The sequence below is a fragment of the Sardina pilchardus genome, chromosome 17, assembly GCF_963854185.1.
Source record: "Sardina pilchardus chromosome 17, fSarPil1.1, whole genome shotgun sequence".
NCBI lineage: Eukaryota > Metazoa > Chordata > Actinopteri > Clupeiformes > Clupeidae > Sardina > Sardina pilchardus.
In genome coordinates this window covers 4,169,955-4,184,960 of record NC_085010.1, presented here as the reverse complement: position 1 = coordinate 4,184,960, position 15,006 = coordinate 4,169,955, and the positions used below count along the sequence as shown (strand labels likewise).

At 42.4% G+C, this 15,006-nt stretch overlaps 2 long non-coding RNA genes across 2 annotated transcripts; both read right to left on the bottom strand.

Moving 5' to 3' along the window:
• Window positions 1–5,103: 5,103 nt before the first annotated feature.
• On the bottom strand, window positions 5,104–6,086 carry LOC134062606 (uncharacterized). The gene is made up of 2 exons (XR_009935472.1): window positions 5,637–6,086; window positions 5,104–5,551 (listed from the first exon to the last, which is right to left on the bottom strand). It is a non-coding gene; the product is annotated as an uncharacterized LOC134062606 (long non-coding RNA).
• Window positions 6,087–6,834: 748 nt separating this feature from the next.
• On the bottom strand, window positions 6,835–7,372 carry LOC134062633 (uncharacterized). The gene is made up of 2 exons (XR_009935478.1): window positions 7,328–7,372; window positions 6,835–7,242 (listed from the first exon to the last, which is right to left on the bottom strand). It is a non-coding gene; the product is annotated as an uncharacterized LOC134062633 (long non-coding RNA).
• Between the last annotated feature and the right edge of the window lie 7,634 nt (window positions 7,373–15,006).

The window sequence follows — 15,006 nt, the reverse complement described above, 5'->3', positions numbered from 1 at the left end:
AACAAGAAACTGCTCAAGGCTTTAGGCCTGGGTGTTGTGAACCAGTTAGCCAAGTAAAGAGTTCTTTATACTCCTGTGGTCTGTAAGTTATATCATTATGTCCATGGCTCTTCTCACGTCACACTGTGGTTTAAAATCTAACTTCCAAGTATTGTAAATTATACCAACAAATAACACAATGTTCTTCATGAGAATCAAACATTTAACATCGTAATGTATATAAGTGGAGACGTAAAGATGTCAGTCAAGTAAGAGTGAAGCAAACATCGTAATCTAAGTACATTAGATAATTTCTCAGTAGCCTTTCACATCGTAATCTAAGTACATTAGGGAAGTCCATATCCCTTTCCTGTTGAGAGACCTAAACAAAGCAGTGCTATGTGGGGGGCATGACATAGTGTACTAATCATGTAAAAGATATTTATTCACTTAGGAGGGCCTGAACACAACCATTTGTGGCTCACGGAAATCCTTCGCTTTGTCATGTTGTTGTTTTATAGCAGTTGGCCCGTCAGCCAAAGTTCATCTGTTTTGCTATTCTGAGATAATGCTTTGTTCACAAAGTGCTGACATTAACATTCTCTGAAGTCATATTTTGTGGGTTTAATGAAATCAGTGTGAGTGTGGCACAAAGCATTAGTTTCAATTTGAAAATGGAATGAATGAATGAATGAGCTATACATAGATATTTTTTTTGGTTTGTCAATGCATGTACTATTCATGAGATACTATAAGTACTTCCGATGTACCCTCTTGACCTCAAACATCTTTATAGGAGAACAGGAGCAGGCTTTTGTTGGTGCCGCTTGAAAATCAAAGCTCAATGTCGCCTAAATTGTTTGTGATATGTTGATATGCTCCGTTGCTCATTGATATGATATGCTCCTGTTTTTTAAAGTTAGGTAGGCTGCTTTAGAGTTTCATGGGGCCCATATCCAGTTAAGGCTGCAGCTGTAGAAATCTGTTTTCAAATGATGAAGTCAAACATATGCCAGTGGCAATAGTAAACAAAGCATGCATTGCATACATATTGTGTGTGTGTGTGTGTGTGTGTGTGTGATCAGTGGAATAACAAGTTGGTCAGTGATTGGACCAGTTGAACCAGTGTGTTGAGTGGGGCAGGTGGTAGCCTATGTGTATGGCGTTAGTATTTCTGTGAACAGCACTGCACGTTGCATCATCCAGCCCCATGCAGCAAGCTGTCGGCACCCACCTACCTCACACCAATCTACACGCAGAAAGTGACTACAGCAAAGAACACAAATAGGCACCTGCCTGTCAGATAAGACTCCCATGAAAAGATAATGAGACAAACAGGCCCTTGGTTCACAAACATGCAAACATTCATGTGAACATGTGAGTGTACACACACACACACACACACACACACACACACAAATATGAACACATGTTGAGTATGGGGAAATGTGAAAGAGTGAGTCTATATATAACCATCAGTAACTGCCCACTCACATCTCTCCAAACCCACACTTAAGCATTCACTCTAACAGCAACACAGTAGAAATAATAATAACTAAAGAAGATTAAGCACTACTAGGCTTAACCATATGAGATGATGAGAAATTGGAATAAGAGGAGATGGCAGGGCAAGGAGGAACGGGCAGTGAGTGTCAGGGTGGCGAACAACAGAACCAGAACAGTGAGGTGAGCTGAAGTGATACATTAGGGAGAGAGAGAGAGATTATTTATTTTCCTTTAACCTCTTGTATGTAATTAAGCTTTGGCAATAATGTTTCTGAAACTTTCATGCCAATAAAGATATATTGAATTGAATTGAGAGAGAGAGAGAGAGAGCAGTAGGAGGAGCAACACAGAGGATTAAATGCCTTGAACACAGCAAAGAAGGTCTATTCTGTCACTGGTCTGATTTCATTCAAAAATCAGTCATGATGTGGTCTCAGACTGCTGGTACTGCCAGAGTGTTTACTGACTTAAATATCTCCTTCTCTGTATAAGTGCTCTCTAATGATAAGGTAAAGCATTTCAGCCTGAGTCTGTTTAATTTAAGTTTTCCTGTGAGAAGGGAGACCTTGCAAGGAGGGTTCCATTACCAAGTTGCGACACAAGTCCACGCAAGCCATCTAGTGGTCAAACAGCAGCATCACAGCCAGTTGAAATCTGCAATAGGCCTACTTCTAATCCCAGAGACTATATCGCCTGATTTACATTCACAGGAATATTCCTTCTCTAATTAGTTATTTTTTTAAAAATTGTTATTATCCATATGAAGTTAAGATATTGTGTTTACATTGACATGTATTCATTTGGCAGAAGTTTTAGCACATTCATATAGCACACTGTATTTTCCGTGAGGCATCATCTACTCCACAGACAGATAGGTTTGTTTACAACGACACAGAGACACACTCTGCTGATCAGAATTCCATAAGGAGTGAAGTCCCCACAGAGTAAAATGACGTAATTTGTTTGGAGAGCAGGAAGTATTTCCTGTCTATATTTGGCCAACGGATCGAGCTCTGAAGGAGCTGAATAGCAGAAAGGACCCCTGATACACATACCCAGTAGCAAGCTCTCAGCATCTCAAAAGAACAGAAGGATGCCCACTGTCTCACTGTCATGTCTTCAAATTGAGAAGGCAACTTGCCTCAATATAACCATAAAGAAACAACTACTGTAAGAGCAAAGAAGCCATAATGAAAAGTCACAACCAGAAACACAAGAGATATCACAACAGATTATATGAGCAAGAAAGCAATCCATTTTTATGTTCTCAAATTCATTTTCTTTCGTGTTCTGCATGTCAACTACTGATGATAGCAATGTTTTACATTTAAATGCCTTTTTTAGGCCTTAAAACACAAATTCGATACTTGCAGGGAGGCCTCACCCTTACATTTGACCTCTGTTGCCTTGATGGACTCATACAGAGCCTCTGTGCGAGTCCAGCATCAAGGCAGAAATGGAATGAATAGATAAATATGTTTTTTCCATGGTTATGGATATTTGTGTTCTGTAGGAAGGTAGGGAGAATGATAATATACAAGTAATTTACAACATTGCCGCACCGACAACGTATCAAAGTAAGATGAGTTGTTGAGTTACCAACACAAACAAATATTGTCGACCCTCCTCACACAAACAGACCATTTTAACTGATGCATTGGCGAAGTGGGCTGTGAGACTCAGAGAGGAGCAGTGCTGCCATCTCCTGTTAAAGGCGAGTGTTACTTGAATGCAAAAACAATCCAAATGCTAACTTAAACTAGATTAGCATTTTGGATTGTTTTGGCATTCAAGTGCCTTGCAGAAGTGGCAATGACGCAGACAAAGCTAGGTTTCTACAATTAATTGCAATAATAACTTCATTGCTTTTACAATGAATATAAGCAACACGAGTAATTCCCTCTCCGAGTTCTTCACTGACGGGAGACACCAGCCCAAATAAGGGTTTGCTAAGAAGCACACTTCCTGTTTCAATTTCTGGATGGGACACGGGGAAACAAATCAAAACTAGAAAATGTAATAGAGCTCCCCAGTCCCGCCCCTCCTCCGAGAGAGGTGCTTGTCCGGAAGTAAAATTCTCATTCATTTCTCCCATTGACTTCTGGAAAAATTCGGATATAAAGAGTTTTAGACCATGCCTTAGGCTAACCAGCTACGATGTGACTCATAAGCATATAACTTATAATTTCGAGTGAAAAAATGAACAGAAAATGTAAAAAAAGCGAAAGGTACAAGACTGTGTACATATCTTAAATTCCGAGATAGAGAACTCAAATCCCAGGATGCTTTGCAAACATACACACATTTCCAACATTTGCAGCCTAAAGATAGTTTAACATGGTTCCATATTAATCTGAGAAAAGAAGATGATTACTTCCTACCGTTTCCATTGAGTAAATTCAACCTTCAAGATGAGAAAACCGTTATTTTTCGGAAGACCACACATCGGTCCTGATCAGCCCTGCAGCCATTTTAAGTTTTGAAGTTCCAGCGAGACGAAGCTGGACGATAGGCGCGGGAAAAGCTGAGTACAGTTTGTTTGGCATTGCCATGGCAACGGCGATCTCTACCAATCAAAGGCTCTGCTTTCACCAGTTTTACACGTTAGGGTGTCGGGTAGTGTAGTACTCTCTCGTTAAATCGTGAATAAAGCATTGTTTTCTCAAAACAAGGTTGATGCCCCCATTAACTTTTGACATCTATATGAGCAGGTATAATCGCTTAGTCACATCGTAGCTGGTTTTAAGTCTACCATGGACGGTTACGATGTTATGGCTTATTCTCCAATTGTCAATGGAGAAATTGTATTGGATTTTTACTTCCGGACAAGGCTGTGGGCGGGACTGGGGAGCTCTATTCCATGGAAGGAATTAGCCTGGCACGCCCTCCCAGTGATGTAACACCTTCGGCTTTTGCTGTCGCTGGTCTGGTCAACTGCTAATCGGGAAGGATTTCTGAGTTCCCGAAATCTACGGAACTGCCCCCTTTGGTCGAGAACCAATCAACTTTGAGCAGCTCCAACGGCTCTGGGTAGAGGCGTGTTCTGTCAAGGCAGAGGAAAGAGTGTTGTTATTGGTTTAAACTCGGCAAACGCTTTCTGACATCTACCAGTAGCAAATCGAGGCACTTAAAGGAGGCGTGTCAACCAGTGCTTGGAGAAACCGTGTTAGCACAGGCTCTTGGTCAGACTAAAGTCTCGCAGAGCCTTTGAAAGTCGATGGTAATCAGGCTAGGAAGGAAGGCTAGCTTACATAAGCCCTTTTTCCATAAGAATTTCAAGCGAATTAACTCATAAATCGATGTGATTTTGAGCGATATAAGAAGCACCAAAACGGTTTTCCATTCAATAGAACGATTCTAGCGAATCAAAATCGTGTCATCAGAGCCCTGTTAATGCGCATTTTTCTTGTGCGCTAGGTGGTTTTCCATCAACAGTCGAATGGAACACTTTCTAGCGAACTTATCAAAGGTAGCGAATGGTACACTATTGTGATGTGAACGTCTTTGTATGTGTAACAGGGTGGTCAGGGCAACCACCCCAAATCTGTAGCCTGACTACGCCACCCTGGGGCCTAGCGCCTCAGGGAATGTTTAGCTGCTCGGGACCTTTACGAAACAGAGCTGCACAGGTTCTTAAAAGCATATTTGGAGACATGAATTCCTTAAATAAACAATTTATTGAACACAAAAGACAGACATTCAACAGAGACAGACAGAGCTGGCCTGAGGGGGCAGGCTAATATCAACGGTGACCAGTTTATATCAAACACAGCAATTCTCCAGTATGAAAGTGTTAAGTAGTGCAACTCTCCACAGCAAGCAACTCTCAGTACACACACTCTAGTTCCCCAGCAGGTGACTAGGCCCCCCCCCCCATTAACACTCTGCCTGCTCACAAAAGAAAGACAATGGACAAAGACAATCAAACCAAAAGTAACAGACAAAATAGTAAATCAAACATCAAACAAAACTAAAGGAAGACAAGACAGCAGCCTGACCAACTGTAGCAGTCCGGAGAGGCAGGCAACATCACCCCTGCCGTGGTCCGGACAGGCAGGGCACCCAGCTACAGTACATAAAACGATAAACGATAAACATTAACCACAATGACAAAACTAATACAAACAGAAACACTTGAAAAGATGGCATACCTGGTGGAAGGCTCTGGTGTGCTCGCACACACCTTCTCGCAGCAGAGCCTACACTGTTGCTAACCATCCAAGCTCTTAAATAGGCTGCAGAGCCAGTTAACCAATTAAGGGTTATTGCCCCGCCCCTCGTTAGCAAGGCAGGCCAGAGGGAAGACACAGGGCCAACAGTCAGTCTACCCTACTACATTCTTCCCCCCCAAGATGTATCGTCGTCCCGACGATACATCGTTTAAACGAGCACCTAAGGGGTTGGTAAGGGCTCTCTCAGGCACAAGTGCACATACAATAAAATGAAGCAGGTATTGGCAGTAAGGTGAACCCCAGTGCTGCCACTCAACCCCATGACGGGGACGGGTCTGGTCACTGGACCAAACCCCAGATACAGGGGACCCCGCGGCCAGCGCGGCTACCCAAACACTCCAGCGGCATGCAGCCTGGCCTATGGGCCAGTTCTGCTACCCAGATTCAGGGGACCCAGTGTCTCAAGCACTGCTACCCAACCATTTTGGGGACCCAGTGTTTCAAGCACTGCTACCCAACACACAGAACAAGGACACACAGCATGGCCAGTAGGCCAATGCTGGAATAAGGAGAGCCAGGGGCCCCTCAGAAAACCCCGCTAATGGGACCCACCCCATGACCCAGTGATTCTCTGAGGGCATACCCCCGGTTACCTATTAAAATTGGTAAAATCATGACAAACGAATACCCTGACATCCCCCCATAAGTCCATAAGTCATGCTCATCCCACTCCAACATGAATCCTCCCGATCGTGGGTAATGGTCCCTCTATGGGTCGATCCTGACCAACCTACGGAGGCGCCGTCCGCCGGACTGGTCCAAAAGGAGGCACAGAGGATCACCACGGTGAGGGTAGGGACTTGGGATGTTGGAGGCTGGACTTCGGGGGTTCCTGGTACGTGATCTTCTGGTCAGCTGCTGTCTTGTCTTGGAATTAAGGAAAACAAAGAACACAAGCACAACACGAATCTAACAAAACAAAAAAAGAAAAGGAATTCATGTCTTTAGCATCCTGCCGACTACGCCAGAATGTAACAGGGTGGTCAGGGCAACCACCCCAAATCTGTAGCCTGACTACGCCACCCTGGGGCCTAGCGCCTCAGGGAATGTTTAGCTGCTCGGGACCTTTACGAAACAGAGCTGCACAGGTTCTTAAAAGCATATTTGGAGACATGAATTCCTTAAATAAACAATTTATTGAACACAAAAGACAGACATTCAACAGAGACAGACAGAGCTGGCCTGAGGGGGCAGGCTAATATCAACGGTGACCAGTTTATATCAAACACAGCAATTCTCCAGTATGAAAGTGTTAAGTAGTGCAACTCTCCACAGCAAGCAACTCTCAGTACACACACTCTAGTTCCCCAGCAGGTGACTAGGCCCCCCCCCCCATTAACACTCTGCCTGCTCACAAAAGAAAGACAATGGACAAAGACAATCAAACCAAAAGTAACAGACAAAATAGTAAATCAAACATCAAACAAAACTAAAGGAAGACAAGACAGCAGCCTGACCAACTGTAGCAGTCCGGAGAGGCAGGCAACATCACCCCTGCCGTGGTCCGGACAGGCAGGGCACCCAGCTACAGTACATAAAACGATAAACGATAAACATTAACCACAATGACAAAACTAATACAAACAGAAACACTTGAAAAGATGGCATACCTGGTGGAAGGCTCTGGTGTGCTCGCACACACCTTCTCGCAGCAGAGCCTACACTGTTGCTAACCATCCAAGCTCTTAAATAGGCTGCAGAGCCAGTTAACCAATTAAGGGTTATTGCCCCGCCCCTCGTTAGCAAGGCAGGCCAGAGGGAAGACACAGGGCCAACAGTCAGTCTACCCTACTACATATGCGCGAGACAAAGTTCAAATTTTAGCGCTAACGTTGTGAACATTCTTAGTAGGCGTCACAGTAACTTATATCGCTCCAAACCTTTTCCATCACATGTATATCGATTTAACTCTCCTTAATCCACCTCTAGCGAGCATATTAACGTAGCGCGTCGAATTGAGTGTTAAAGCGATATAAGTTCTTTTCCATCACGTGTCGCACTAACTTTTTGATTCGCATCGTTTTTAAGCGAATTAACTTTTTAATGTAAAAAGGACTATAGACTACATATCTACACTTTAATGCAGGTAAAAAGTATACATAGACACCATTGGAATACGGAATACAATCTCAAACAACGCCATGAACGATGATGCAGCAAGAGGTAGGATATCTAGCAAATGTAGCCTAACGTTAGCTTAGGCCAATAGGACTCGGGCACACGCCTTGCATTCTAGGAATATTGCCGCCATTTTGGTAGCGCATCGAACGTAATATCCATTCATTCATATGCAGACAAGAAGCAGAAATGTAGTATTAGTGATTCTTTTCCTCTTGCGATCATGGGTGGCGCTGTTACACCCCACTACACAGCAACATACGACCAAGAAGGCAAAAACTAAGTAACAGGAACACACTAATAGGCGGGAGTAAATCCATAGCAATCCATAGTAAACTAAGGAGTGAGGCTGCCAATATGGCTGTGCCCGCGAAGTTTTCACGTCATGATCCCGAGCCCTATGGTAGGATATTTTATGTAGGCTACACAAACATATTACAGGATTAGCTAGCCTATCTATGTTCTTCGAAGTGTTTCCAAGTGTATGATTATCCTATTAGGAATGGACAATAAGCTGTTAACAAAGATGTTTAATTTGTGAATGATACCGAAAGCTTTAAATGATTGCCTGGCTGGCTGTCAGTGCTAAAACGAGTACTAGCTTGCTAACAAACAAACGTGAAAATGATAGCAAGTTTGTAGGCCTAGGCTACTAGAAACGACTGTGAGAAGAAGGCTTAAACCTAAATGGTGCAACTGGCATGTTGATTGTCGTTAGCTAAATACGTTAACGTTAGGTTAGGTCTTTAGCTATTGATAACGTTACCTAGAGCTAACCGGTTACTTTAATGATATAAGCAAATCAAGTAAGGAGTAGGCTACGGCAGGAGACAAGACAATATCCGTCCGGGTTTACCACAGCTGTGGCATGGTAGATGTGTGTTTTCACAGCTGTAACAGTTTAATGAGCACTACGTAACAATCCATCTTTGCCGCCAAAGCGTCTCAATGTTAACTCTATGGAGTGTTTAACTTTTTTATCGTAAATATCTCAAAAAGTATAAAGTTCACAAATGTGAAAAATATAATCGTCAAATCTCCATTACAAGACCTTTGTAGGAGTGTTTGAATGACGTGAAACGGTTAAGTGGTTTTAGCGTCATTGACCGTTGATTTTGGTCGGAAGATATAATAATAATAAAGAGAAGAAGAACAGTGATAACAGTAGTACATACATGCAATGTAATAAAAGCCCGAGAATCCCTACTCACGGTCATAGCTCACGGTCGGTGGCAGATTAGTAGCCTACAACAGGGTTGCCAACTCTCACGCATTCGGCGTGACACTCACGATTTCAGCATCAATCTCACGCTCGTACGCAGACGCAAGCAATGTCACGCCAAAATCCATTCTTATTTTTCTTCAACCCGTTCATCATCAGTGGGTGACTAGACCACAGCAGAGCATTGTGTAGGCAGAAGACGAATTTAAGGCATGTATAGGCTCTTTAGATCAGCAGCAGGGATAGGTCTAATATCTGTCTACAACGTTCTCAGCGCAGAGAAATTATCTGCGGATAAAATGTGCACCATTAGTCCATTAGTCTCTATCGGATTGCTCACGAAGTTCTAGTCACACTGATATGAATGACACTTGACAGAGCACACTCATTCGATGGTATTACATAGGCCTACTAGTTGCTGTGATAGACGGATCACGAGAAAATCAACGTGAATTCAGGCTACATTGATATAATTAATTTATAAGCCATTACTGATTAATCCCGCTTTTAAATACACATCTCAACTTGTTCTCCAACTTCAGGCTGTATGTGCCCCAAAATAATGAACTAGGCTACTGCTCTTCCACTTGTTTTTAATTTTTTGGACTACATAGAATTACACAGAAAACAAGCATTTGGCTACTTCCACTTAAAGAGACCCTATGCAACTTTCTGCAGGAGACGATCGCTCCTTGTTTACATCTGGAAGTCTGAGACGAAGAACCACGCTTGCAATTTATATATTTTTAAATATAGCCTACATGTATAAATATACACGCTAAAGCTGTCGGGGAAGCTCTGCAGAGAAAATGCAAGCATAAAACGAGCGAAAACGAAACCGAAACCAGAGATGAAATCGCCAATCCTGCATAGTTTCTCTTTAATTAATAACTTAGACTAGCCGAAAAGCATGACTGAAGCCTATCACTCTCTTAAAGTGACAGGCATTACATTTGACTTACAGTGTGATGACAATAAAGATAAATGTAAGTGAATATGACAATTGTGTAATATGTCAAAATCAAAAATCAATAGTCAACTTACTATGTATTTTAGCTAATTACGCAGATCATCAATAATGTAAACTTAATATGAATTTCAAAATGTTTGAAATACAAACATATGATATGAAACCACCTTTTCACTGAGTGTGTTGGGGGGAGGGCTTGTAATGTCTTTGATCTTTGTGGGGGGGCTCCCAAATCAAATCAAGAAAATATCATTTCTATATGTACATTTCTATATGTTGTATTACATGTTGTATTAAAGAAAAGATAGAAAATAATTATTTGTGTGTGCTGTAAAGTGGTTAGAATAAATGAAATCGGAATCGGCTAAAATCGGTATTGGCCAGTCAAATTCTATGAAAAATCGGAATCGTCCAAAAAATTGCAATCGGTGCATCTCTACTACTCAGTTTAGGACTTCGTCAGTACAGTCATTGTCACTCTGTCCGCTACACAAGACCTGCTCCTCCAACTCATCTACCTGCATCAAGGCCAGTATGGACAGTACGGAAGATAGTAGCAAGAGTATGATTGGGAAGAAAAGGAAAATAATGATGTGCAGAGTAGAATTTCATCAGACAGTGGTGATTCAGAGTCTAGTGAGGCAGAATGCTCTGATTCGGACTAATCTTCTATTATTTTAAACTTTACATTTTTGCCTCTCGGATGGTGGACATCTTGGGTTTTGGGGTCAGAACAATGTGCTAATGTCAAAATTATGTCAAAATCACAATCCTTATGGTCAATATACCACAAAAGGTGCTCTGGTTAAAAAGTTAATTTGTATATCAAAAATTATGTTTTCGCTCTGCAGTGTTGGGTAAATTACTTTTAAAAAGTAACTGGTTACTTTACTTTAGTTACTGCTTTGAACTGTAATTGGATTACTTTACTCATTCCTAATTTTAAAAAGTAACTCACTACTCATTACTTCACTTTTTTCCCCACTCATCCTGTATGCAAAAAAATGCACGCTCAAACAAGACAGCCTATTCTTTCATTTAACTTCATTTTTAAACCTTGTACAAAGTGAACATGGTTCAAGGTGTAACTTCGCCGTGTGTAAAATGATAAAAAAAAACACTTATAATGTGAAAAGTGCTACTACATAGGCCTATATAAAGTCTAAGGCATTTGAAACTGCCAATCATTTGAAGGCAAAACTAATTGACGTCTTCCCCGTATATAATGTTGGTTTCCCGTAAAGAAGTAGCCTATAGTTAGCATGTCGGTTGGAGGGAAGCTAACTTTCGACGTCGCATTTCCCGTAATGTTTGGATAAGAAGCTCAGTGAATTGGCTGTTACAGCTCAGTCCAGCCTGCACGAAAACCATGTCGGAAAGTCATTCGCAAGATCAGTGAAAAAGCGTGTAGCCTACGGTAGCCTACTGTTTGATAGGGTAAAGCGAGTTACAGCAATGTGCAGGATGGCTACGTCACAAAGTGAGTACGAGTCTGTGCAGTACTATGGAAAGTAAACAGAATTAATTGTTTCAGCCTCCTCCCATTGAGAACAACGGAGTCTGTTTGTCCATTTCTTTTAGGTCTATGCCAAGATGTCTAAATCTCAAAATGAGATGTATAGGATGAAGTCAAATCAGTCGACAAGACATATTTGCCAGAGAATGGTCACGGAATTACTAATACTATATGCTATTTTTTTGTGATTTTCTGCATATTGTCCGCCATTTTGAATTTTGGCCCTAAAAATGCTGAAAAAAATTGGAGACAGGTTGTTTTGTATTCAATGGGGTCCTAGCAAGTAAAAAAAACACTAGTTGCAAAAATCTATATGAATCGTTCCTAAAATAACACAATTCCCCTCACTAACAATCAAAACTTGACATTAAAGGGTGCAATTAAAGTGTAACTGAACCTTAAAATTTGTTTTTTGAGCTGTTGATTGATTGAAATTACTCATAAGTGGTGACCTACACTATTACCAGGGTTAATATTGAGAAAAAACGTGTTTCCCGAGAAAAGTAACATTTCGTATGATTTTGTATTGGAGATAAAGCTCTCCGCGCCCTCTACAGGTTGAAACTTGCCATGGCATTTTGGTCCAAAATGCTATTGGAATGCTGACGTAGTCCTGCACTTTTCTGCCGAGACTACGTCACCGAGTCGTTACAAATTAGGAATGAAACGCCCCAACACCTGCTGCCCTGATTAGCCTACCTGTGATAAGCCATGTCTGCAGCACTCATTCCCAGATTAACATGAAATCACCATGGTTGATTGGCTGCAGCAGTGCTGCACTACCTTCCAAATTTCAGAACGTCCTGCCCATTTTGAAAGCCTTTTTCAGAAATGTGAAGTGGGTGGAGTTATAGGGTGAAGTTGATCTTAAAGGGGACAGATTATACCTCTTTTTAAACCATTTAGAATGGGTCTATGGGCTATACAAAACATGTTCGTGAAGTTCTTTGCACAAAATCACTCTCACATAAAAAGATTTCACCAGCTCTATTCTTGCCAGTTTCAGTCTCTCCCACATTGAGCCGTTTAAGGGCTCTCTCAGTTTTATGCAAATAAGCTGTTGCTGGTCACGCCACTCAATTTGAATGTTTGAATGTCTGACCTTACATCCATACTCCATTCCTTGAATCCAAGAATATGTCCACTCCTAAATGTACCTGGTCCACAGAAGCTGTGCAGCTGTGTGTTCCCAAGTCCACACGTTCTCGGTCCTATGGGAAGGCACAAAAAACACCTACAGAGGGAGAGAAATAGAAAGATGGTAGAGCAGTGTCTCTTAAAGGTATACTATGCAGGATTGGCGATTTCATCGCCGGTTTCGCTTTCACTTTTCGTTTTCGCTCGTTTTATGCTTGTATATTTCTCTGCAGAGCTTCCCCTACAGCTTTAGCGTGTATATTTTACAAAACACCTCATTCGGTCAGTCTGCCGTGCCTTTTCATGAGACTTTACATGACACTTCCTGGAGTAGAGCATGGGTGCGTGCCCGAGGTCTCCTGAAGTTGCAAGTGTGGTTCTACCGCTACAGACCACTAGGGCGGCCGAAAAAAACACCGTTCGACCGGTAATGACTCATATATAACAGTATGGAACGAATTGATTAACTCAAAAACGTTGCATAATTTACCTTTAAGGGAAGAGCAAAGGAGATCATGCAACCATACAAAATATTTAAACATATTTTTAATCATATTATATCTAGCCCCTTAAGTGTAACTCTTAAACTTAATCAGTACCTCAAGTCTACCCCAGCTAAAGGTTACCCCAACCAGCCAATTAAATCGACCCTAAACAGCCCTTTACGTTTACCCCAATCAGCCCCTTAAGTCTACCCCACATAGCCCCTTACGTTTACCCTAATCAGCCCATTAACTTTGCCCTACATAGCCCCTTACATTACCCTAACAATCCCCTTAAATCTACCCGCCCATCCCCCAAAAGTTCACCCCAACCAGCCCCTTAAATCTACCCCACCCATCCCCTAAAGTTTACTCCAACCAGCTCCTTCAATCTACTCCATACATCCCTTAAAGTTTACCCCAACCATCACCTTAAATCTATCTCACCCATCCCCAACAGTTTACTCCAACCAACCCCTTAAATCTACCCCACCCAGCCCCTTAAGTTTACCCCAACCAGCCCCTTAAATCTACCACACCCATCCCCTAAAGTTTACCCCAACCAGACCCTTAAATCTACCCCACCCATCCCCTAAAGTTTACTCCAATCAGCCCCTTCTACCCCACCCATCCCCTAAAGTTTACCCCAACCATTCCCTTAAATCTACCTCACACATTACCTAAAGTTTACCCCAACCATCCCCTTAAATCTACCCCACCCATCCCCTACAGTTTACTCCAACCAGCCCCTTAAATCTACCCCAACCATCCCCTAAAGTTTACCCCAACCATCCCCTACAGTTTACTCCAACCAGCCCGTAAGGTTTAGCCCAATTAGCACCTTAAGTGTACCCAATCAGCCCCTAATGTTTACCCCAAATCAGCGCCTAAAGCTTAGCTCAATCAGCCCCTTAAACTTATACCAATCAGCCTCTAAAGTTTAGCCCAATCAGCCCCTTACCTTTATACCAATCAGGCTTTAAAGTTTATCCCAATGAGCACCTAAAATCTACCCCAATAAGCACCTTAAGTTTACGCCAATAAGCACCTGAAGTCTTTTTTTTTTTTTTTAAAGCATATTTTTGGGGAGTTTTATTATTATTTGATAGGATTGTGGAGAGTGCCAGGAGGCGAATAGGAGAGAAAGCCAGGCTGGGATCCAGAAAGGACCACGGTGCGGGAGTCGAACCCAGGTCTCCGGTGCACGATGCAGTTGCCCTAATCATCATATTTACCCCAATCAGCCCCTAAGGTTTACCCCAATCAGCCCTATACATTTACCCCAAACCATCCCTTAAATTTGCACTAATCAACCACTAAAATGAACCCCAACCAGCCCCTAAGATTTACCCCAATCAGCCCCTAAAATTGACCCCAAACAGCCCCTAAATTTGCACTAATCAGCCCTTTAGTTTCACCCAAATCACAAAATTAGGTGGCAGTCATCCTGTTCAGCAGCTGGTCTACACGCTGCTCCAGGCAGCTGAAGAGCCCGTCTGAGAGGTCCTGCGGTCGGCTGTACACACTCCGCTTCCTCCATCAGGAAACCCAGCACGTCAGCCTGTGGTCAGACCGGAGACATAAAGAGAGCACATTTAGTCCAAAAGGCTACTGATACATAAACTACATCCAGGAGGTGGTTGGTGAAGAGGCTATTTACCCGCAGCAGCTCCCAGCATTGTAATGCCTGAGGTAGCCATGCCTCGGAGGGGCGGGGCATGAAGGCATGGATCATTTTCACTAGATGATCCAGGAACCCCCCCTGAACCCGCTACAGAAGGGAAGAGAGAGAGTGGTGTAAATTAGGTAGGACTGTGTAATGACTATATGGGCAACAGAGACCG